This window comes from Tamandua tetradactyla, chromosome 23 (genome assembly GCF_023851605.1).
Source record: "Tamandua tetradactyla isolate mTamTet1 chromosome 23, mTamTet1.pri, whole genome shotgun sequence".
In the NCBI taxonomy this organism is placed as follows: Eukaryota; Metazoa; Chordata; class Mammalia; order Pilosa; family Myrmecophagidae; genus Tamandua; species Tamandua tetradactyla.
The window spans coordinates 14,420,591-14,446,420 of NC_135349.1; the positions used below are offsets into that span (position 1 = coordinate 14,420,591).

Below are 25,830 nucleotides of genomic sequence, written 5' to 3' on the forward strand. Positions count from 1 at the left end.
AGGAGGGAGGAGGGGAGGAAGAAGAGGAAAGGATGGAATCTTTCTGTATTCTGTATGGGGCTCTCACTGAAAGGGTTAATTGAAATATCATCTGTACGCATACATATGCACATGTGAGTGTGTACACGAGTAATTTAGTTAAAGGACGAAAAGTGGTACACTAGGGAGGGCTGTTGAGAGGAAAGAATAAAATTCTAGCTTGTATCTGAAGGGCTTGTCACCTAAGTGTCCCTCTCCCTTTCCTTTTTGTGTTTTCTTTTTTTCTAAGTGATTGGCTTTGTGTGTGTGTATGTGTGTGTGTGTGTTTCTTTATTCCGTGGGCACCTGCAGCGTTCATTTCCAAATGCACATTTCCCCGATGGTTACCCGGCTCCTGGTGGGGGAAGGGGCTAGAAGGGACTGTCCAGAGGTCAGGGGGAAACTATCTTTGCCTGGATGGATCTGATTTGGTGCTGGGATTGGTCATTGGCCTCTATAAATTTAACCTGCCTTCTTTTCCTCCCTGTACCTCTCTATCCCCACCCCCAACACACACAAACACACATACAGACACACAGAAGGCTTTGAGATTTTGCAGAGTTGGTCCGGGGTTTTTGAAGACTAAACCAAGACATGAGTTGGTTTACAGCCTTTTATGCACCTGATGTGATGGTTTAAGGTTCCTGAAGGAAACTTTTCCTTTTCCCTTTGATTTTGCTATTATTATGGTATTGTTTCAGATGCTCAAATGCAAGGGAGAAAAGCTTTGTTAATGACAGCTTAAGTCTCACATACAGTAGCTATACAGGTTTAGATTGCTGGCTCTGTGTGTTAGGGTGTCAGGTTTAAATATTTTTAAGAAGGAAGTCTTCCTGTCCGTGTTCTTTTAAACTGTTTGAACTGTTTTTGGTTGGACTGCTGGTGGTAATGGTGGTGGATGGTGGCCGATGGTGGCCAGGGGGTGGGGAGGGAGGGAGGGTGGTGGCCATAGGTTTTTATGTTAGTGAATCAGTTACTCTCTGGTTCTTGAACTGGTGCTTTGTTGGCTAAAATGGATCTTACACAATTGTTTTGAGTGTTGAGGCTCACCACTTATTAGGACAATTTTAACTGTGGCTTTAAGTTTGCCAAGGTGGAAGGAGGGTACTGTACAGTATGACCTCTTTTCTTTCTCCTCTTGCTCTCTTTAAAATAGGAATTGAAATGGCACCATCTATCCTAATAGAAAATGCTGCCTGGAATTTGATTCACCATTGCTGACTTTGGTTGGTTTACCACAATACTTGTAAGAGCTGGTTACAAGTGGTTCTCCTTTCTGTATGATTATCCTGGGCTGCTGTTTGCCCCTTCTTGGTATGCAAGAGGGGGTCTGCCAATTCCCCTGAGCACTTTTGAAGGCCATGTAGGGATAGCCATAACTCATATGGTTGTTTTTTATTGTTTTATCTGCAATGAATAGGTATTTAAGTGGGCTTGTGCAGTATATTATCTATCCACTTGGGTTTTGGGAGAAAGTTTGCCTATTCCAGTTTCTTTTGAGCTTAACAAAAACTTTTAAGGTTTGAAAAAGACCGAGCTTAAAGTGAACCATTAAAACCATTCCTTTCCTTTCTGTGATTGATTTTTTTGCTGTTTTTCTAGGTTCAAAACCCAGGTTAACTTGGTTAACTGAATATCATGCCACCTTCATATCTAAATATCATATACATTTTTGTGTGTGGATCCAAAAGTTCTAACTTCTTAAAAGTTTACTTAAAAGCTTCTTTTTACAGAAAATATTAAACACGTGTAGGAGTAGATGGGCAGTATGATAAACTCCACTGTGCCCTACGCTTTAGGTTCAGTAGTACAACTCATGTTTAATCTTATTTCATCTGTATCTCATCTGCTCACACCTCCTCCCAGACGTGATATGTAAATATTTCTTTATGTATCTCCAAACGATAAGGATTTGAACAAACAAAAAAGCAGCTCACAGTACCATTATCACACCTTGATAAATTAGCTACAGTTCCCTAATGTCATAAAATATCCTGTCAGGGTTCATATTTTAAGAGGCCCAGCTTTTGTAGGAAAGTTTGCTTTTTTATCACATTTGTGGACATTCCAGATGGTCAAAAGGTGTGTGTGTGATTATCATTAAAATAAAACCTCTGGTGTTCCACTCTACTCAGTTTGGGAGATTTACTGAACTGTTACCAAGACATGTGAGGACTTACTAGGAAACAGGCAACTGAACTATGAGCTTGGACTGAAATGTGTGTTACAGAAGTATTTGTAAATGTTAAGTAGTATTATTGTAGATGCTAAGGGTTACCCCATATGTTTTTATGTCTTGCGTTTAGAAATGAAAACGGTTGTCACCTTGTATCATCAAGGCTACTGACTGTGTGATGATGTGATAAGAATCCAGAAATACTGGCTTCCACAGCTAGGTTTATGGATTATACTAGTTTAGAGAAATAGTTGGCAAATTGTGGAGTAGCATACTTTGTGTACTAAGGGACACATTATTTTGGCTCTGTGATTGTGTCCTGAGTAGTTAGTTGATTTTGGACTTCCCTTTTAAAAAAAAAAAGAGGCTCCTAGTGCATAATGAAATATGCTGATATAAATAATTCCAGTACAACTGAGGCTTTACTGTTATTAGAATAAAGGTAATAAACTTGCCTAATGAGGACCTGCCTTTCATGTTGATTGTTCTTCACTGTTGTTGGATTCTTATTTAAGATGATGAATGCTTTGGGAGTAGTTTTGAGAAATCTCACACTTTATAGGTAATGACACTAGCTGAGGTAGTTTCATATTCTGCAGGGACACTTGTCTTGGGTAATTGTGCCCTGAAGTTCAAGTGTGTGATTGTGAAGCGTCTCATGATAGAAGATAAGAGGGTAGGGGAGCAGGCTAAAGTTGAATGTGGTGTTCTTTTCATTAAGCAATTGAGGAGCAGAATTACCATTTGAATATGGTATTGTTTATTGGGACTCTTTGAATAACAGTATGAGAGTGAATATTTCCAGGTAATATCATACCTTAATTTGACTATAAAAGAAAAAAAAAGTGGTCTCTAACAAAGAAAGTACAAATGGAAATGCCAGGGCCCTGATACACCATCAGGGAACTCTGATATGCCAGATAATGTTGCCTTTCTGTTCTTACTTGGGTTTAATTCTGTCTGGTCTCAATGAGGAAGTCACATGAGTACGGTGGCTGAAAATTTGTAAAGTCAAATTTTTGTTTTGCACTGGGTTTTGAGGGCTGCTTCCATTTGCACAATTGACCTAGAGGGGAAGCAAAGGCAAAGTTGGTGAAATTAGCAGATCAAAGGCCAAATGGAGCCTTGCAGGCTTGTGAAAATACAGACTCATTTCTGATGGGTAGAGGATAAAACCAAGACTTTTCTATGGAGTTCAGTTTTGAGCAGTGTTTCTGGATTTACCTGTACGCACATAGATAGCATAAACAAGTTGTTCAGAATTTGATGTACTTAAAACATGCCATGTTAAATAATCTATAATAATTTATTATGGTCAGATTTCACATTAATCATGTTCCTTGCATCAGCAAATATTTATGCAGTGCTTAATATGTGCAAGGCACTAAAAGGACTACAAAGACATCTAAAACATATATATAGCATCTTGAAGGAAAATGCAGTTTAGTTGGTAAAGTAAATCCAGCACCTGTGAAGTAGTTAGGAAATAGGCATTTGAGTGCTCGATACCAGCTAAGTTCAATAGACTTTCAGGGAAGGCTGGTGAGATAGGTTTGGAGAAGGCTACATGGAAAAAATGGGGCCTAGAAGGATGGAGTGATTTGGTAGATAGTTTGGGGACAGGGAGCTCATTCTAAGAAAAGAGAAAAGTGGAAAAAGCAGAAACAAGATGAATGAGAAGATGTTATGTGTTTGGGGCTTACAGGTGGGGAAGGGTTGGTAGAAATGAATAAGAAATTGTGTAAGTAAAGAGTGCTTTTATGGAGTTAAGACACCAGTGGTGATCCGCATTTCAGAGTGCATGAGCACTCTCTAAAAACATAATTTTCTTCATCTGTTAGACTAGTTTAGCCCAAAGGTTTCCAAACTGGAAGGAAATGTAGCTTTGCAGGATGTCACAGGTGTGTATTCCAGACCAAAATAAATAAATAAAAAGTGATCTACCCTCAAAGTGTTTTGGAACTTGCTAGGCAAGCAAAGTTAAATGGGTGACTTGTTTTGTCAGAGTTGTACTATGTGAATGTGGATTTTGAATATCAGAATGGGCATGTGATGTGCCTTACTTCCTAAATATATTTGACCACAGGGCACTTTTTATTTTGTCATTGTCATCCATAATCCATAATCCAGTTTGGAAAATATTTCAAAGACCCTTTCCAGATCTTGGAACTTGTGACCTCGGAGTCTGGGGTGGGGTGGTATGATGGCAGATGAGTTTAAACTACAGAAGATTTAGGTTGGTGAGGGAGACTGGGTGCCTCCACTCCTTTTTATGCAGGAGTGCAAGAGAAAGTACAGGATGTAAATGATTACTGAAAAGGATTAGTCCATTTCCCTCCCTGCTCCCTTTTCCTGCATAGTGTCAGCTGTTTCATTGATCCTTAGCAAACCTACTCTGAGGTGAATATTGGTGAGTGGATTGCATTAAGAACTCGTTTAGTGTGATAGCAGTCTACTTCTGATGCCACCAAACTAACTCCAGCCAATATGTTTATCTGCTTTTGGTCCCTTCTAGTTTCATGTGTTGCAGCTTTTTAGCAAGCTGGAAAAGTAGGTTGATGAGAAAAGGAGGTTGACATCAATGTTAAAAGGAAGGTTTAAAATTATGTGCCTTTTGCTGGTTTATGTATGAAGTGGTAGTTCAAGAAGGATCAGATTAGAAAGTCGGCTGTTACACAGCCAGACAAAGCGGTGGAACTGTGTTTCTGTTGTGTTTTTCATGTTCTGTCTTGGGAAGTTTGGCTTGGGACTGCAAATAAATGGGTCAGTTCCAGCATGTCACTTCTGAAAGTGTGCATAGCTTTTAGAATCTGACGGTTTGTAAGTGGTGAGAAAGTTGTCAGAAAAGGAAGGGTGTGAATAGTGTGTGTAGTTATGAATTTTACTACAATCACTGTGTTTTACTACAGAAGGCAGAAAATTTCTTGAGGAGAATTAATGTGAAATAAGGTTGAAGGTTGTGGTGTGATGATTCTGTGTGCTGTGTATTAGCTATTGAGATAATTTACCTCAGCTCTTTTTTTGGAAGTAGATAAGATATAAATGAATTAGGAAATTAAAAAAAAATGAATCATGAGGGTAGTAATTGGGCCCCTGACCCTTTCTAAGATTGTTCTCTAGCCTTCACTGTTGAAAAGGTTTAAAAAAGTAGAGAAATAAACATGATTCAAGGAGTGCTGAGGGTGATAGATTCTGAGACTCTTCTTATACAGTAGTTCTATATGCTGTAAAAAAAGCAACAACAAGGTAATTATTTAGTTTGTGAGACTGTCTGGATTAGAAATAAGATCAACAAACTTAAGATAATAGGTGAAGCTAGCTGATAGAAATGATTTAGGTCTCAAGGGCCATAATGTTCGGAAGCCTTTGAACAGGTCTATAGGACTTCTCCGTGGAGTGTGTGTGTGTGTGTGTGTGTGTGTGTGTGTGTGTGTGTGTGTGTGTGTGTTTGTGGCAGAGGGTATGTGTTGTGTGTGTGTATGCATGCATATGCAGAGGGTGGAGGGTGGTGGGTTAGTGCCTTTTTATACTTTATATTAATCCTCTCCTATATAGGAGTCATAAAAGTCACAATGTTAGTAGCCTAACTTTGTAAAAAGTGCCTTATGGTATTTTTCCCTAAAGAAGTTAACTTTTTTTCATGTTTAGGATTAAGAAAAAGAAGTTGGTGATGAAATAGCAACTAGTCATTTGAAAAAGTTCTGAAAAAGTTCAAGTAGATTTGAAAACTCAGGTAATAGAATGTTGGAAGAGCAAATGGTAGTTAATTTGGTAAAACAGGAGAAGATCAAAAACAATTTGTAGACATTATCATCTTTGCAGACTAGTTTCTCTTACGTAATCTGTATCTGTTCCAGGGTATTCACCCTCCCCTCAGAAGGGGTACATAGATATAAGACTGATGAGATTCTAAGTGTGTTGTCTGTCTTCTAAATCTAAGACATACTCTTCTTTTCATTTCTTCTAAGAAGCTGCTGGGTAGAGGTAGTTTCTAGATTTGTATATCTTAATATGCAGGTACTTATCATCGTAAGGTCGCAAAGAATAGGTCATCTTTATGCTGTTAGTAACTGAGGATGGGAGGGGTGGATTTCACATAGCTTGCCTAGGAGGAGACTAGGTGTGTGTAGGCTTCTGTGGCAGTGCTACTCAGGTCTCTGATTCCATCCATTGCAAGGGGACCTGTAGCCTGAAATCATGTGCGTTGCTACCTTCTTTGAAGATGTTCATTTCACACTTTAGTCTGTGTGGCTCATAGTGAGATTCCCTACCTATCTGCTACCTCCTGTCTGCCTGCTTTCCTCCCTCCCCTCCTTTACTGAGGTGGAGCTATAACAGTTATGAATGCGTTAGTAGAAGGTAATGTATTTAGGAAGTTGTGGATGAAATGTACACTTTTTAAAATTCCAAACTTTATTTGAACTTCCATAGTATTTTTGAGGCACTCTGATGTTAGCTACTTGAGGGGGAATTGCTTACCATGGTTTTTTGGACTACTATGTATCACCTGATTTTTCATTTCCTGTCTGAACCTTAGTTTGGGTTTGCTCAAACAAAACCCACTAATTACAATTACATGCAAATATTTTTTTTGAGAACTTTAATGTTATTTTGGTTTGCCTTCTGTACTCCATGGTGCTGTACCTCGTTGGTGCCTTTGAGCTCTGGAAAATCCATGTGCTGTTATATGGATTCACACACAGGAGGGAGAGGGAAAAGCCCAAAGTTTGTAAGTCATGGAAAATAACTAACAGAGGTTGGGATTAATTTTTGTTGTGATGGCAGAAATTTCTTCAAATTGCAGGTACTAGTGTAGTTCCTGTTAACTGAGACAGTTTGAAATAACTAATGGGCTTGATGCTGAAGCACAGTCTAGGAAGGCAAACTGTGACTCCTGGTTATATGATTAAAATCTTATACCTTTAAACCTAGGCTAAATTCTAAACCCAGGACAGGGTCAGAGCCAGGGTCAAGTTGTGATGATACCTGAGTGAGGTGTTGTTTTTCTTTTCCCTATTCCTACCTTCCACAGCAGCACAAAGCCAACTTCCTTTTAGGGGTTTCTGCAAAGGTTCTGATGGCAGTATTATTTTAGAGCTTAAAAAGAGGAATCAAGTTTATAGTCCAGTACTACAATTATCTCTCAGCAGTTTTGCTGAAATAGGCTCCCTCTACCCCCCACCCCCCACCCCACCCCCAGCTCCTAGGGTCTCTTCATTCAGTTATACTTGCTGGCTGAATATTCAGTGAATTGTTTTCCTTAGTTAAAAACTAAGAGAATAAAGATGTGGATGAAACAATAGTTGAACAGTAGAGTATTGCTTGTTTTCCAGCTAAAGGCTAGACATTCCAACGACTTCTACCCATTCTCTGTGTATATGTTCAGTTGGCAGAAACAAGAGCCCTGAATTGTGTTTTTATAAGAAATGATCTTATATTATACTCTCAGTGGGGTAAAAGAAGGAACATACATTTGATATTGTGCATTGCTGAACACTGTATAAAGTTTTCTCCCTTCTGTTTTGTTGTGATCACTTCTGTTACTTCGGAAAATTTCAGTTTTGAAATTCACTTGCAGACCTAAATCTTTAGGTCCTAAAGTTAGGACCTAAACTTCCCAAAGCAGCCTTTTGATCCTTCTCATTTCAGCCATTGTTGGCTGATGTGCTTTCTAAGCCCTGTGTGGCGTCAGAGGCAACAGATGTTGTCTTTAGGCATGTAGTCCTACCTCTCATTTTGCAAATGAAAACATAGCCCAAGGGGTTAATTGACCTACTCGAGATCACACTGGGAGTTAGAGGCCCTTGCTGTGTGATCCAGGGAAACTCGGAGGCTGTCTGCTTCTCCTTAATGCTCGGGATATGTTAATGGATCAAAACCATGGAAGGAGGTGTTTTAAAAACAAATAGAGTACAAATGAGGATGATTGTAAAACTTCCCATTTTTTTGCCAAGAATTTTTCTTATTTTTACTCAATATCAAGAATCTTTAAAAAGCATTCTTCCCTCCCCTAATTCCCCCCCCACCCCCAGTGTATCACCCTGTGATACCATTGTACTTTCTCTGTAGGTACATTAGTCTTTTTTTAATCTCTCTCCCTCAACCCTCCCCCCCCATTCCCACACCCAGTAATAAATGTGTAAAAGTAGAAATAAATTACGGTGATACTATGAGAGCTTCTCATCCTTGAATGTCTAGTGAAAAGATAGAACAGTTATTTGGATGTAATATTACCTTAATTTGGCTCATTCAGAATTTTAATGTGATTCTTTTTGATATATTATTTTCTTTAACCTAGCAACTAGAGAAATTCTGAGCAGCTCAACAGCATTAGTAGTAGTAGAATCTTTGAAACAAATAACTTCAGAGTATGATTGAGTTGAAGACTCGATCAAACTTTTCTTCTGAAGAAGAAAGATTTAAAATATTAAATCCACGTGATGTGTTGGCCAAGGCATTTTGCTTGTTTATTGCTGAACCAGAAAATTTGTAACAACTGTTTGTCATGTGTATATACTTAGAGCCATTCATATAATAAAAAGTTTTCTTGAGATTGCAATAACATATCAAGATGGATGTAATTAAAACAGAAGCAGATTGACACTTGGAATCAAATGCAAACCGTAAACTAGGATACCTGAGTATTGTGTCTTACATATTTGCTGCAGGGGGCAGTCAGCCAAATACGCAAATAAGAAGACATTGATGAAATTTCCCTAGATGTGTATGTGGTTGCAGAGAACCGAACTATTTTATTAATGTTTTATCAGGCATTGTTTAGATTTGCAGCAGCAATGGAACGTATTAATTTGGCAGACCAAATAGCTTAGGACCAGAAAGTAGGAAATAATAAGGGGAAGACATGATTGATATACTGTTCTATAAATAACACATGCGTCTGACAAAGGGGCTAAGTAATCTTCAGATCTGTGCTTGATGTCATTAATGGAGTTGTTAAACCAGGATGTTTGAGTTGAACTTCAGTCAAAGAGGTTGCTTCCTGTTTGAAATGCAGGTCTTTCTATAGTTACACGGTGGACTGATATGTTGACAAAATTGGTGTAAATCGAATTTTTGTAAATTGGATCAGATGCACCAAGGGAATCTTGCTGTGAAAAATATGAATCCTTTTTATCAAGTCCAATACTCCGCCTCTCCGCACGGAAGCTAGGATTTTGGTAGAATGGGTCTCTTTATAGGGGCATTGCTTTCCCTGAGTCACTTTTCTGTGTTCCCTGTACTCCTGGAAGAAAGTGACTGAGATTTGCATTTTCTGTTCAGGTTTCATACTTCACTTGGTCGGTGCTTCCAGGAATAATTGGTGGTGATTTGAATAAGCCTGCATCATTTAGATTTTAGAGCTTGGTTTTCAAGTGTGTGCTAAGGAGGGCTTGCGGCTATGAATATGGAATATGATTTCCATATCTTTTCCATTGGGGAGTCCAGGCATGTCATAAGCACTTCAGAGTCATGATTGTACAAAGGCACCCTGGCTATAATTTTCCTATACAACAGTTCAGTTTTAAAAATTGTAAAGATGCCAAATGCAGGGCTGTATTGTTATTAGGGAAGTTGGTGACATCTGTTATATCTTGTTAACCAGGGGAGGAAAATGCTTTAATCAAAACATCTAATTATGCCCTCTCAACTGATGAAAGATCCTTTGCTAAATTTTTGAAATTGGCTTTAATGGAAGAATCTGGCCTCTATAGGAACTGTGAAGTAATTTTTCTCTTTTGAATTAAAAAAAAAAAAACCTTATCTTTAACCATTTGTACTTTACAGTGTTTTAATTTTATCAAACTGCTTTAATCCTGTATTTTGAAAATAGATATTTTCAAAAGTTGTCTCAGTATGAAGTTTTTGCTTTTGTCTTCCACCCCACCCTTATAGCATATGTGGCTCCCAGAGGGAGTTTGTTTCCAGATGTGAACCTGGGAGGATCTGTGGTGGCTGAGAGCCACCTGCGGAGGGAGCAAATGATAATTGTAGGTGAGAGGCATATGGATAATTTAGCTTGTGTGCTGGGAAATGCGATTTCACACCTGAGTGTTGAAACCTGCTGTTAGAGAGGTATGTTTTTAAAATAAATTTTATGAATATAACATATAAATAGACATTAATTTAACATAGAAAATGACTGTTCCAAGTCACCTTCAGTTGAAGGAATATAACTTAAAAACATTCATCCAGAAATATTTCCTTTGTTTAAAAGTAGTTTTACATGATAACAAAGTATTCAAAGTGTGTCTAACTCAGCGAACCTATGCCACTTTTTGGCTCCTGTGATCACTTTTTAAAAAATTATAAAATATTTTGGCATTGTGGCATTCTACTTGGAATCATTCAAACTTTAAAACCTCTACAATAAAGCCATCCTTTTGTCTATGTTTCTTCATAGAATTACTTTCAACCAAAGCTGTTACCTTTGTTTACAGAATCACACATAATAAAATAATAATACATTATATTTACTGATTGTTAAATGGTTTATTTCTTAATTTTGGGGGTATTTCATCTTTAAGAAATGTTTTTCCCAGGGGTTGAGTACTTTGGGGCCAGCCTCGGGAAGCCTTTTGAAGTGTTGACTATGACCTGATGTACCCTGTGTTTTCTTTGGAATCTGGTGGGAGTTCAACTGCTATTTTTTTTTCTTGTTCTGTGTTCTATAATGGCTTACTGTGTATACTTGGGAATATGACTGGAACCTTGGAAAACAGAAAGCCAAAGTTTTCTTCCTGAATTTTGAATGTCTTTTATTTTCTTCTGTTCTCTCCCTTTAGCCCCTATACTCTCCCTCTGGGCGTATTTGAGGTTCACAGAATTGCTGTTTCATTCTCTAATCCATGCAGAGTGGGTACTCAATCAATGCTTATTTACAGTTGACCTGTTTTCATAAAAATTCCATGAAAAGAAATTTTTGAGCAGGGAGCTATTTACTGACTACTTGCCAGGCATTGTGCTGGGAACTTGGCATTCATTGTCACTTTAGAAACACCCTGTGTAAAAAAGGAATGATGTCTCTGTTTTATGGTGGAAGAAACTGAAGCTTGGAGAGGTTAAGTCAACTTGCCCAAGGTCAGTGAAAGAGAGGCAGGAAATGCAGCAGTTTTAGCCTCACTGGATAACTTGTGCTTCTGAGTCCTTTTACATTTTAAGAGAGTTCCAAATGGGCTCTGAAAGATCACATTTGTTCTTGTAGCTGCTAAAAATTGTCTTGGTTATGAAGAATTTTCAAGTTATAATGATAGGATTTAAGTAGGGGAAAGTACCTCACTATATTTTGGGAAGTTCTTTATTTTCTTTTTAAAAGCTGGAGCTTACAGTAAGGTAGCTGACTCGCCTGCAGTGTGTGTGTCCCTTTCATTGTTTCTTCCTGTGTTAAAATTTGACCTTTTTCCAGCTCACATTATTCAGGTGGATTTTGAGCCTTTGAAGGGTTCAGGTTTACAATATTGAGAGCTACTGTATACTAGTCCCAATACTAAGCCCTTGCACACACTTACCTCACTGAATTCTTACCACAGCTTCCTGGAACAGAAATGTAAAAGCCGAGGAGGGACTGGTATCCTCTCACAGATCACTGTGGGTGTAAGTTTATTTTCCATTATAGATTCCCAAGTATTTTGACTTGTCCTAGGTGGCACCACTCTTGGGAATCTTTTCTACAATAACACAGACCTTATTGCTAGCACTTTTTTTTTTCCTCATTCTTTTTGGTGAAAGACCATACTAAATAGCTGTTTGCGTTTCTTGATATCCAGAAGATCCCTGGTGACAAATATTCCATTATTTCCTCTGTCATCATTTTCTTTCATTATTCTGAGCACATTTGCAAATTGTTCTCCCCTATCCCAGCACTCTATGCTGTAGAGATTTGTTTATACTACAAAGAGTATGCTAATGAACGTGACTGTTTGATTTGCACCTTATGGAAATCCCGGCTTTTTTTTTGGTATCATACATTCTTTTTTTTTTTGCATGAGCAGGCACTGGGAACCATACCCGGGTCTCTGGCATGGCAGGTGAGAACTCTGTCTGCTGAGCCACTGTGGCCTACCCTAATACATTCTTGAGAAGCATCCTCTTCATCTTCTCTGGACCAAGATAGGCCCCATATAGTTCATCCTCTAGGATTTTAGAATTTAGACCATCCTTTGGTATATGTGTGGGTGGGTGGGTATTATAAAAACACATGCTAAGAAAGCTTTCAGGATGCTCTTGTAGGATGTTCTGATTCACCAGGCTGAATTTTCACAATATTTTTGGGTAATTTACAAGACTGGTCAAATTAAACACTACTGTGAAAAGCCTTTCTTTTTAAAGAGAGGTTGTAGTTTCTTCTTGGAATCACTGTATTCAAACCCATGCAGTCTTGCCCTTCTCTCCAACTACCTCAGTGACTCAGTGAATGAGCAGAGAGATCCTTTTACACATCCAAGATGGAAATACAGTAGAGTTATGTTGTTAACAGAGTTTGTGTTCATAGGGGAGACCCAAGTCTCAAAACATGTATTTTGAAATTGAACCATGACCATAAAAATCTTGTGTAATAGGAACCACACACCTTTAAGCCTAGGGTTTTGAAAGTGACCTCTTATACTTTAATTTGATGTGTTTCTAGTGTTTGTAAAATATGGGTTCCATACTGCCTTTAGTGCTTGTCTTAGGTAAGAACTGTGTATTTTTTAACTTGTCCAAGCCTAACCTATCTGGTGCTTTGGAATACCCTGTTGTATTTGATTAAGGAAATGTAGTGTGAAGATGGGCCATAAGAATTGGATATCAGTTTCAGTTCATAGGGCAGTGGTACCCTTTGTTTACTGTTTAAAAATGAACCCTACTTTAGCATTCTTGTGGTAGATTTCTACATCTGCTATCCATATTTCATCTTATTTTGTTTAGTATGGTATACCTGGGATTAGGGACAGAGAAATATGTATGCTCAGGCTGACTTGGAAATTGCATCATTGAATTACAGCCCATATGGCCATTGTAAAATGGTTAGTACTGCTTATAATTGCCTTCCCAATGATGTGCTTTGTCATTTCTTCCATCTTCAAGAAGCACTCCTGTAGCTTGCTGACAGCAATGGCATCATTAGAAAACATATGGACATGCAAAGGCATTAAATTGTCTTTAGTTTGAGGATTAGATTACAGTGTTAGAAGATGGGTCACCACATTTTCAGTCTATAACTCTTACTTGGTTCAGCACTACTATACTGGATGATTTAGATTTGCAAAGGTCCTATTTACTTATTTACTGAGTACATTTCTTATCTTCCCTGCAATTGTGAGGAGGTCTTTCAGCTGTGCTTAAGATGCCATCAAAATTTTGTAGCTAGCTGGTTTTTCTGGAGTACTTTCTTCCAAGTGTTCATGCTTTGTGCAGAGTTAGTTTCTAGGATACTTCCTCAACCTCTGTTTCCCTGAATGTGGGCCCACAGCAGGCTAAGTCAGGGATTATTTTGATTGGGAGTCATTTAGATGTAAAAAGATAATAAGTAGCCGAGTCAGAAAGTCACCAGGCAGCTGCCATATTGTCTGGATTTATATCATTCATTATATAGCTTCTGTCTCCATTTTGGTCCATCACCCCCCTTCCTTTCCTATCTTAGAGGTAGTGGGGTTACTGCAGCATAAAGGCTCCGTGGTGGGTCCCGGAGCCCAGGGATTGTGTGAGACCTGTGACAGGGCATGGAAAGAGACTATTCCTATTCTTTCCCTATGCCCCCTATAGTTGGATTTCTTTTTGGCTATCCATACAGGCCTACTATCCTAGTTCCCTGGTCTGGTTGTATGTATTTTAAGAATGCTATAGTTCTGGGAACTGGTATGCTTTGAATTTTCAGGACCTTTTATACAGCTGCCAGTGAAAAGTAAGTGGAGTCTAAGAATGGAAAATCATTCATCAAGGGTACTGTTCTAGGCACAGGAGGTACCGTGGTGAATAAAGGAAACATATGTGCTCTAATGGAGTCTATCCAGGGTATGGGGGGATAGACTGTGAATACATTTACATATACTGTGTTGGGTGGTGACTGGATATGAAGCAGGGTAAGAGGATAGTGAGAGACTGGGGAGTGTGTGGGGGCTATGAGGAGGTTGGTTTAGGGGAGGCCTTTCTATGGGGTGATGTTGGGCAGAGACTTGAAGGAAGTGAAGGAGCAAGAAATGTGGGTAGCTAAGGGAAGAAAGATCAAGGAGAGGGAAGCAAATGGGAAAGCCTTGAGGAAGGAAGGAGTGGCTGAACAATTGTAAGGAGGCCCTGGTGCCTGGAGGACAGTGGGTAAGGAGGAGTGAGGCAGAAATGGGGAAAGTGACTATAAGAACTTTGGTCTTTAAATCTTAGAGAGAGGAGAAGCTTAAATTTTCCAAATTGAAGACATTTTTTTGAATCAGCCTAACATCACCCAGTGTTAGAAAATATCTAAAACTCACATGTTATATTCCCTTATGGAAAATTCCCATTATACTTAAGACCCATTCCAGGTCTTAGGAGGCATAGGGCATCTTTTGTAACCCAGAAGATTTGTGTCTTTCTCCGTTTATGGGTTTGGTTCCCCCAAAAGATGTGCTTCAAAAATATATATATATAATTTCAATGCCTGTTCATTACCAATTGGGAAATAGCTTTGCTCCTCAGTGCCAGAATCCACCATTTGTAATAATTTTAATAATAAGATAGATGATAATGGCTAACATTATTATCTTCATTTTAGAGACAAGGAGACGGAGGTTCAGAAAAGTTAAATAGCTTACTCATCTATGGTCATGCGGCTAGAAAGTTGTAGAGTTAAGATTTGAACCCAGACTCTGATTCCTAGACCTATACCACTACTATCTCTGATGAAGAGGAGTGGGAAGTGCTTGTCTGGATAAACTTTTGTTGGGATATGCTCCTTGGCCCTGCCCTTCTTTTTAAGGTTGTTTTACAGCTGAGCCCTGGGTTTATTACTATTTTGTCACAGCCCACTTCAGTGTCTGCAAGTGTTTGATTATATAGAGGTTTTCACAGCCAGCCTGGCTCAGTCCGAGCATCTCTCCTGATTTTAGATAGCTTGCTGGTTAAGCACATACCTTTTTTGGTCTTTTTGAGCTAAGTTTGGCTAGAACATTTTTTCAAGATCTATACTGTGAAAGTATTCTAGAATTCAGACCAGCAGACCCAGTTGAATTGGTCTTGATTCCTTCCCCTCCACCCCTAGTGAGATAAAAACCAAGACACCACCAGTGCTTATACTACTTATGAATGTAAAATCATCTTTTTTTTAGCACTTATGCTTTTCAAGATCAGTTTACTATGAGGTTGCTTTAAAATATGTTTGTAAAAAAATATGTATACATGTACATGCATAAGTGTGACTATGAAATATTTTGTAAGTATGAAATATTATAAAGCATAACTTAACTAGCACCCAGGTGCCTACCACCAGCTTAACAAACCTTAGCATTTTGCTGTTTTTCTTGAGGTTGTGAGTTATTTTTAGTGTGTACCATCTGAAGAGGAACCAACTTAACTGTAAGCTTTAGAGGAGGGGATTTTTCAAACCTGGCTGCACATTAGAATCCCCTAGGCAGCTTTAAAAAGTCTCTACACCCATGGGAGGTGGAGGGAAGCCCCCACCCCCATCATCAGAACTTTCAAAAGCTCCCCAGGGGATTCTGTTGTGCAGTGTGGTAGAGCCCCAGTGCCTGGAGGGAGGGACAGTTTGCTTCACTGGGTTCTCTCAGATGGTAAGGACTAAGCCGTGTATAAATAGATGCTATTAGTGAGCTGTACTCCTGGCCTTTATTTTAATTTTCTCTATTGAACTTTTGCTTGGTTCTGCTTTCCAAGATTCTGAGGAGTAATGGGAGAGCTCCTCTCCGGGTATGATTACCCTCCCTCCACTGCCATCTTGAGAAGAGCTGGAGACTCTTCCATATTGTTATAAAGCTTCAGGTACTCAGAGACTAGGAGTCAAGGCTGAGGGGACTGAGAAATTCAGAAGTGTTGAGTGACTGTTGAACGTGTTTGGAGTGAGCTGAAAGTAATTATAAAATTACTTGGACGTCTGTGGGAACACAGTGTTTGATTAGGAAAACCCGAGTCACACATCAGGGAGGTTCTTAGCTGTCCCCTGGAGGTCAAGGGCTTTTTTGGCTTGGTCATAGCTTTATCATTAAGATGTATAATAAGATGTACTTTAAGGTGTGCCTTCTCGCCAGCCGTGGTTGGTTCTCTGTGGATGCATCTGCGACTGTCACGTCTTCCAGTAATACTGTCAGCTGTCAACTGTCGATTAGGCAGGGCCTAATTATCTCCTGTGGGCTGTAGCTCACTGTTCCTGCCTAACCCCTTCCCTCACAATTCCCTTATGGAATTGACTTGGGGTGAGGGCTGAGGTATTACATTCTGGTGTCACATAGTTCTTTGATGTATGTAATGCAGGAAAGGTGTTAGGAAATTGTCATCCTCCTTTTGAAAAGTTCTAGGGGGGTATCTTTTGGTAGACAGGGTAGCATTTTTGGCCTAATTTTCGTTTTTTGATTCTGAGGATTTTGATTATTGACGCATTCATGAATGTATTTCTTTAAGAAAGATTAAAATACTGAAAGTTTGCAGGGACTTTTGGAATGAGTTGAATTTTATTTTTGTTTCACTAGTTACCAGTGTAACACAATGAAATTGAAATCCGTATATAGCCAGGTTACAAGCTTAGGAAAGATGCTAAAGAAATGATACACACTTTTCTTTCTGTTTAGAGCAGAATCTCTTAATCTACCAGTGAGCTCATAAATTTGAAGGAAGAGATGGGCAGAAACAAAGGTTTATTTCTAGGACTGACTACTGGGCAAAACTATCAGGGAACTTTCATTGGAAAACTTTATAGGAAGTGAAGCTTCTATCTGTTATCTTTTTCCACAGCAGTAAGAGGAATTGGCCTCTGATGAAAACCACTGGACTCCTGGATGGAGGGAATATATTAGAGGCATGTTGGAGTCAGTCAATATAATGGATTTTGAGATGAAGATAGAAAAGTTGAGGGGAAAAAATTACTGAAAAAGAAATCTTAGATTTTAGGGTTAAATGGAATAAGAAAGTGGTTGATAAAACTTTCTTTCTGGACTATTATCTTCATCATTATTTTTATTATTATTATTCCATAGTTGTTGATCAGAGAGGAAAAAATATCTCAGCATGTAAAGACTTCTTTTTACTTGTGAGTTTTTTAAAAATAATCGTCTGAAAGAATTAAAAAGTAAGAATATGTTGTTTTATAAGCTTTTGGGTTACTAAAGTAGAGTTTGACTTCAGAGTGTGGGAGGGTAGGTGGGAAATAAGATTTTGTTATCTCTTAAAGAGATGAAATTCCAGCCTGGGGCTTCCTGGTAAGTTTAGAGATCTGTGGGTCGTTAGGAACTTTGTGTTCAGGCGCTTAGAGAGACAAGTACTTGTGTACCTGCTCATATCAACAGGTTTGGGAATAAGAGCTAGGGACTTCCGGGATTCACAGGACTTTTCGTTTCCCTTTTGATCAATAAAAAATAAACACCCCAGAACAGCACATGAAAGAGCTTCATTATTTCTTGTTTGTCAACTTTGTCTGTACCCTTAGAGGGACCTCAGAGTGCCTCCCCTTTGTGTATGCTTCCCCATCCAGTCTCTTGGATGTGGCACCCAGTGGTGATGTACTGGTAATAATAATGAGAACTAACATTTATTGAGTGCTAACTATGTGCCAGGTATTGCTCTAATCGCTTAAATGAACTCATGTAATCCTCACAGTGGTCGAGTGAGGTAGGTCCTGTTATGATCCTTCTTTTATAGCAGAGGAAGCAGGCACAGAGAGTTACACCCAAGGTCATAGAGCTTGTTAGTGGTGGAGCTCATACATTCTTGTTCCTGAGTCCGACTTGAATCGCTGCATAATAGAACCAAATAAATGCATCTTTGAGGGTTTTATTATGAGTTGTTTTACTGGGACTTGTGTGTCCCCTTTTCTTCCTACTTCCACTCCTTCCATGAAGCCTGCAAGGGTAAGACTGTAGGCTGTCCACTTATTGTAGATGAGCAAACTGAGAAATCTAGTAAGTTTTATATAACTCTCTGGATGACCTAGTGAATTACTGGTAGAACAGGGATGTAGAATTCAGGTTTCCTAATATAGATATTGTCTCCGCTTTTCCTGCTACGCTGTATTGCTTCCTTTAAAAAATATTTAAAGCATTTAACTGAACTAAAATTTTTATTTACTTGATATCACCTGTAACTCCTGTGGATAACCTGGAATAAAATAGCCAGGTGCTGCATGATTTTACCCTAGGGAGGAGGGTGGTAGGAAATAACATTTGCTTATGGGCTTACTGACTTATCTTGAGGATGTCTTTTTAGTCTGTGGAAGGGTCACTTAAAAGTGAGGAGAAAGTGCTTAGAGGAAAGTGCAGGAGTCACCCATAGATCTGAGTTTTGCATGATCTGTGGGTTTATGGAAAGGTAACTTCTTGCCTCCATTCATTCATTCATTTATTTTAAGCTTGAGTTAGTTGTGCCCCACTTGAGGTTTAGGAAAAAATAAAAAAGTCCTGTTGTGAAGAAATAAAAAGGCCTAAATGCAAGCCTTCTTTAGCTACATCTCAATATCAGGCAAATAAGATTTTAAAAGAGGGAGGAAGAACTACCTTGCTTCTTGGTTTCTTAGAGTCTCCTATATTCTGGCGTTTTGTTTTTGTTTGTTTGTTTGTTTTTGGTCCTGTGATTCCTTTTGTTGTAACCTCTTTCCCTGGCTAATGCTTTGTTTAAAAATAAGTGCTCTAGTATTCTAAAACAAATTATCCAGCAGGCTTCCCGATTGTGCTCAGATAAAAGACCCCAGGGTAGTGCTTTTTCTATCTTTGAATTGCCATTGCCTATGCATGCCTGTGAGCAAAATTCAGTTTACTGAGGAGCTTCCAACCTGGATTAATGTGGTTGTTTAAAACTAGATAATATAAATTTGAAAGGGGTAATGTGGATTGGATTTAACCCTTCAAAGGGCCCTAATGGGAACCTAAAATACAGTGGGGTAGTAGAAAGCTTTTTGAGGTTAGAAACTGTGGGCCCCACTTTGACTTTGACTAGTTTTGAACTAGGTGACTTTGGTCATGTCATTAAACCTCTGGAAATCTAAAATCTCATGATGCAATAATGATAATGAAAATAGAGGCAGGCTCCCAGACTCTGCTATGAAAAAGCACATGTTCAGATTTTGCCAGTGATCCCACATCCCATGTGGCCACAGACAAGTAATTTGATTTCACAGTTTCTATTCTTAAATTTGCAGGATGGGATTCCCAGTAGGAGTTACACAGTGGTTATAACATATCAACTTCCTTTTAGGGAAGATGCAGTTGTGAGGAAAAATATTCATCAAAATCTTAGCCAAGTATTTTTCGTACGTGGTGAGCAAGCAGTCTTTCAATTATTGAGAATTCTGCAAAATTTTCCCAAATAATTACATTTTGTCAACCATGTTGGATGAGTGGGTTCAGAGTATTGCAGATAGCTATTTCTTCTTGCCTCGTACAGTGGTTTCTAAACCCATCTGCACACTGCAATCCTCAGGGTAGCTTGTTAGAAATACAGATTCCTGGACTCTGTCCCTGATCTATCAAAACATTTGTTTTTAACAATTGTCCCAGTATCTTCTTTTCCTTCAGTCTTCTGGACAGAAGGTTGTAGATTCCTATTCCAGGGTATATTTTGAATGCTATTTTGGTGAGGGAGTAATGGTGGTGGTTTAAATAATTTATTTTTAGGATACCAGACCCTTTTGAAAACCAAAACATACTCCTGCAAATTTGGTTTTAAAACCTTACTTGCGAAATAGAATGCACCTGGAGAAAGTATAGTGTTGTAGCTTAACAGATTATCATAAAGGTAACACCCGAGTCACCAGCACCCAGGTCGAGAAATGGAACACTGCCCAAAATATTTGACTTCAATTTCATTCTTCACATTTCCTCTTACAACCCTCCTCCTCAGATCCCAACAAATTAGGGCTATAAGTAACGGTCGATAAAACAATCTAACCAAACAGTATTCTGCCTTTCTAAGTACCAGGTGCTTCTTAATCATTCTCTGTTCGGTTAAGTTTTTGGCGATATGTAAGTTTGTGTTTATGTTTTGATTCAGCCTTAAATCAGTTCTTGGCAGTGACCACTTATTAACACTCACAAGATTAGGCTCTCAGATCTGTCTTTTCTGAAATCTAATTCACTAAAAATATTCTCATGATAGTTTTGAAAAATTTAGGAGAATGGATTACTAGGTTTGGCAGTTAGGACTCTAATAAACAAATCAGTCTTGTCATTACTGTCCAATAATTTAGTAAACATGTATCAGCAGCTGAGTATCTTTATCTGGTACATGATGAAAGGTGGGTTAAAAAAATAATTAAAAAATTCCTCTGTCCTCTTTATCCACTCCAAAATAAACTCTCTTCCAAACTCCACCGTACAAAGCATTTAAAGTCAAACATAATGAAGTTTCCCTGAGGGTTTTTCTTTTCCTTTTGACACTGACGAATCATTAGATTCTTAGTGGGAGGAGTTTCAGATGTATTAAACAGCATACTGTCTCGTTTGTTTTCTTTGGAAGGGGCTGCTTGTGGTAAAAGGACTCTGAGCAAGCCATGTCCCTGAACCAGGTGCCCGTGGAGGGAGAGAGCTGCCCATGATCAAGGGCCAATAGTCACAGTGACTAATAATTATGTGCCCCAGCTGCACATCTACATTCCTTGGCAGGCATGTGGCTCTGTGAATGTAAGAGCTGCCCTCCCTCTCTCCCCTGCCTTCATACTCCCAATCTTGGTGATCTCCAATATCAACTAAACAGGTGACAAGACTCCAATCACTCTGCTCTGAATAGCTTTCCATCTTTCCAAAAGTACACCAGAGGCTTCTTTTGTTACAGTACATTGATTAAATAAATATGCCTGTGTGCACTAAGAAACTGAAATCTCTTATGGCACTCTGCAGTTATCTTTCCATTAGTAGCAGAGGAGCTACTGCCTGTTTTCTTCCCTCAGTCCCTCCTTCCTCCCTATTTCCCCTCCACTTACAAATTCTCAAAGGTGTAGGTAACACATAAATTATCTGACCTCTGATTAGAGGCGTGTGAGAAGCAGGAGGGGGTAGTGTCATGCACTTCTGTGCAGCATGCCAGTATGCCATTGGGGCAGTGCCCAAGGTGTATTTGGGAGATTTAGATTGGAAGGTTCTTTCTTGCTTTGGGGTTGTCAGGCCTTTGCTTCCCTCTTCCCTTCAACTCTCAGCAGAATTGGATCCCAGAAAGTCTTTCATATGAGCTTGCCGCTTATTTAAATGAGTGGGTGCTTCTGGTTTGAAGTAGTTCTGCGTGCTAGTGTCACTCTGGTGTGTGGGATTATTTGCACGTTCCTTTCTGGCAGTAGTCAGAGAGCCCCTCCCCTTTTAGCCTCCGTGTATGGTGTGATTGCCACGTGAAGGGCCCCAGGTGTGGAGTGGAGTGGAGTGGCAGGAATTCTAACAGTGGTACTGGTGGGTGCCCTTTTCTTGGGGGAGGGGGGTTAAGATGAATGTACATAGATAAAAAACATAGCTGAGTGTTTGAAAGTGTTATTTGTAACCCATTATCTGTAAGGGTTAATGGATATCTGTAAGCTATAAAGCTCCTCGGTAATAATGAATCATTTGTTAGTCAACTGTGAAGTGACCAATACTTTCCTTTCTGTACCGAAAATGAAGAAAAGGGTCTGGGACAAGGCAAAGAGAGGATAGGAAACAAAAGAATGAGAATGGAACATGGGAAATGAGGGTTGTGGAGAAGAACACTTAAGTGTGTTCTTCTGGTATGAAGGAAGTGGCATGTAGAGAGAAATGTGACAGAAGGGAGGTGTTGAAGTGTTAGCAATTCCTAACATCTACTGCTAAGGAGGAAACCCCTTTGACAGAAATGACATGGGTGTCCCTCTGTAGTTGCATTTTTTCTAATGTCACAAAGAACCCATAGCTGTGTAGATGGCAGGGACACGTAAGAAGAGAAAACTGTTGGAGTAGGTAAAGTGAAACCTCTTAGTGTGTGTCTCTTCCAGCTGGTTGTGGGTAGTTAGTTGGAAATGACATTAACCTGAGCTTAATTGTAATTTTGCATAGTAACAACATAGCAGCTGTTCACTGTATTCTTTCCTGGTGGTGCGATTTAATTGTTTTTTGCAATCTTTTTAAACTCTAATTTTCTTATTTGTTTTCCTGTAACCACTCCTTGCTGCCATGCCCCCAGACCCCACAGTTTAGCAAAAATGTCATTTCTGTTGCTTTGGTGCCCACATGACTCTGAGCTTAAGGCTTGGGATGCTCTTGTTTTTGCTAATCTGTTGGCTTCTTAAAAGGCGGCATTGGAAAGTCGTCAAGATCAGTGTGGGTGATTGGGAACCTTGTTGTGTTTTGTCTTCTCTTCAAGATTTTAACTTATGATATAAATAATATGGATAATTCCAGGCCTATCAAAGGTGCTCAAAATATCAAGTGAACAAGCTGAAAGAGAAGTTAATTACTGAACAGTGATTGCTCTGATATAACCAATTATTGGATCATTAAATGTTTATTACCTTTTATATGCTCCTTTCCCCCATAAGGGCAGTTTCTTTTTTAAGTCATTAAAACAGAAATGGGATCTTAAAAAAAATCTGCTTAAAAAATTTCCATGAGACTGAAGTATTAAAAAGGTCTTGTGTGATCTGACAGCTGAATAGCCTAGTTTTCTTTGGTCTGTTGAATTAGTAATTAATGAAATGTATTGCCTGAGCAGAGAAAAGATTAGTTTTGCTTAGAAAGAAAACAAAAGTAGAGCATTAACCCCCAAATGCAGGTGAATATTAAAATGCAATATAAAAAATATAAAAATGGTGACATCTCCATGAGTAATAAGATGCTTGGTGGTAACACTCATTTAATTTACTCTTTCTTTACTTTCTTGAGCACAAGCACTGTGTTTACAAGGAGAGAAGTAGGTAAAAACAGAGGAAGCAAGGGACCCTGGCCTCAGAGAGATTCCTGGTTAGTAGAGTAGTTAAACCAGGTGCTTAAGTAATTATTGAAATGTAGAAAGAGGAAGTCTTAGTAGGCACATATACATTTATGTGTGTGTGTGGGTGGGGGAATTGATTAGGAAGAGGATCTTGTTTTTGAGGTTAAGGTGAGTATTGACAGTGGGTTGTTTGGAGGCCCATTACTTGGGTTCACATCCTAGCTCTGTTCACTTACTGTGTTACCTTTTGCCCCAGTTTCCTCATATATGGAATGGAGTAATAGTAATGTATCCGTCATAAGGTTGCTGTAAGGATTAAATGAGTTTCATTTATGTCACGTGCTTATGACAATGACTAGCGCATAGTGGGCATTATAGTCTTTGGTGGTGGTTGTGGTAGAGTTATTTTTGTGGGATAATGCAACAGAAAATTCTTTCTACGGGAGGTAGTATTTGATTGAAACCGAAAGATGTTTCCAGGCATTTCTTGTATTGTCATGTGTAACACATAATTTATAATCCATACAGTAATGTGTGCTTGTGTAGCACCATTGTCAAAGGATCACAAAGGGCATTTATAAACCTTTATTCTAGAAACAGCCCTCTGAAGCAAGAAAACTATTTATGCACATTCTGCTGAGGTGTGAAAGGCTGCAAAGAGAGCCGGTTACCGCCAGTGACTGTTCTTTAATTGAGGTATGCTTGGAGCCTAGGTTTGTTGTGGGTATAATAGACCAATGGAGAGAGGGAGCTTTTACATCGTTGTAATTCAATTTTATATAGTTTGCAAATGAATGCATTGTCGTAAGTAAATTGAGGAGGTATTTTCTCTAGTGTTTAGCAATCGTGAAACTTAATTCCTCAAGTACCAGCTCACACACAGTTGAATTTAGAGGGAATTTATAATAATGAACATTTGTTGAGCATTTACTGTGTACAAGGCACTGTCATACCTCTGAAGTTGACACTGTCATACCTCTGAAGTTGACACGTTTAGATGTTCAGTAACCTGCCTGCGGTCATGCAGCAGGGTAGATCCAGGACCTTGGTTCTTAATCGCGTTTGTTTCAAGTTTAGTAAAGTGATTTTATTTTTATTTGTAGGTTTTGTAACAATTCTTTGAGGAAGGCTTATCAGCTATCGTTTCCATCTTATGGGAAGAGGGAGAGAAGTGGTTCATTGGACTGAAGCTTTGGGGGGTGGGGTGGGGGGGCTTTTTTATGCCCTTCTACTACTCCATGCAAGGCACTTTATTTCAGGTCCCCAGGATCTATAAAATATGAAGACATTCTCTGCCATGGATTCACATGATATTATAAGTTTGGAGGAAACTTTGAGTCTGTAAATTATGCAATCATTGTGTGTATTGGACTCATACCTGTTTGCAAATCTTGGGCCTGTCGTTTACTAGAAATGTCACCTTAAAAAGGTCTCTGAGCATGTTTTATTATTTGCAGCTGGAGACTAGTTTTCTACCTGTCTTCACGGACGTTTTGAAGATAATGCATGTAAAGTACCTGATCAATAATGCTTGTTCTTAACCATTGGTAGGGGGAGTGTTCTGAACTGTTTCATACTCGAGGTCACACAGGCAGCTGGGCCTGCACTAAAGCTATAGCCTCTTGCCCACCCTGGGCCCTGGTTCCCTTCAGCACCCCTGCCGAGTTGCAGGGGATGAGAAAGGTATTATCATAATGAGATATGATCTGACTTCTCTTGAGAGATTACAGTTCTGTATCTTTTTGTACGCTCATCAAGTCATCAAAAGTATGAAATGTAGTGGACCCAGTAAAGGATTTAGTATTTTTCATGAAGTAATTTCCTAGAATAATGGCATTCTTAACTACGAGGCAGTGTCCTGTGAGCTCCATGAGGCCAGGGGGTCAACTGTCTGCAATTTTAAACTTGTATTGTGCAGGGGGCTAGGACACATAGGAGGCGGTAGATAGTGTTATTTATTGTGTTAAAGGAAAGAAGGAATGTGCAACCTCATCAAGCTGTATAAAATGGTAATGAGAAGGGGAATGGAATTTAGAAATTTAGGTTCTGTAGGAAGAGGAAATTGAGGCACTTAAATGGGTAGGCTAAGTCTAGTCTTTTAATCACTAGGCCTTAAAAATTGGGCATAATTTGTATCCTTGAAGGAGTTGCATGGCAACACCTTCTGCTAAGAACACAGTTTTATTATGAAACAAAATTTTATCCAAGTCAAGAATTTCTTTTAAATTAGAGTACATTCATTCCTATTTTGTGGGTTTTAGTCAGTGGAGTTAGAGCTTGTCAAGAAGCTTTAGATTTGTGGGGATCTCACCAGCAGCTGTGCTAAACACCTTGCTGTAAACTTCTGCTTCTAAGTGACAACATGACCTTTCAGGGAAAACAAAACAAACCAACCACCAAACACACCGATCAGATTTTCTTTAGTATCAAGATTGTAAACTTTGGTATTTAACAGTTTTCCAGGCTCATTGGAGTTGTTGGGACAATTTCCTTTCCCTGTTTTCGTTTGTGTAATACATGTGTGTATATATAGTCTTCTTTAATAACACACTAGGAGAAAAAAATAACCTTTTCTTCCACTGACTTAAGCTATACCAGTGGTT

At 39.0% G+C, this 25,830-nt stretch overlaps 1 protein-coding gene across 4 annotated transcripts in view; it reads left to right on the forward strand.

Moving 5' to 3' along the window:
• The window catches only part of AUTS2 (activator of transcription and developmental regulator AUTS2), a 1,196,629-nt gene that overhangs the window by 2,114 nt on the left and 1,168,685 nt on the right, over window positions 1-25,830 (forward strand). The window lies entirely within an intron of this gene.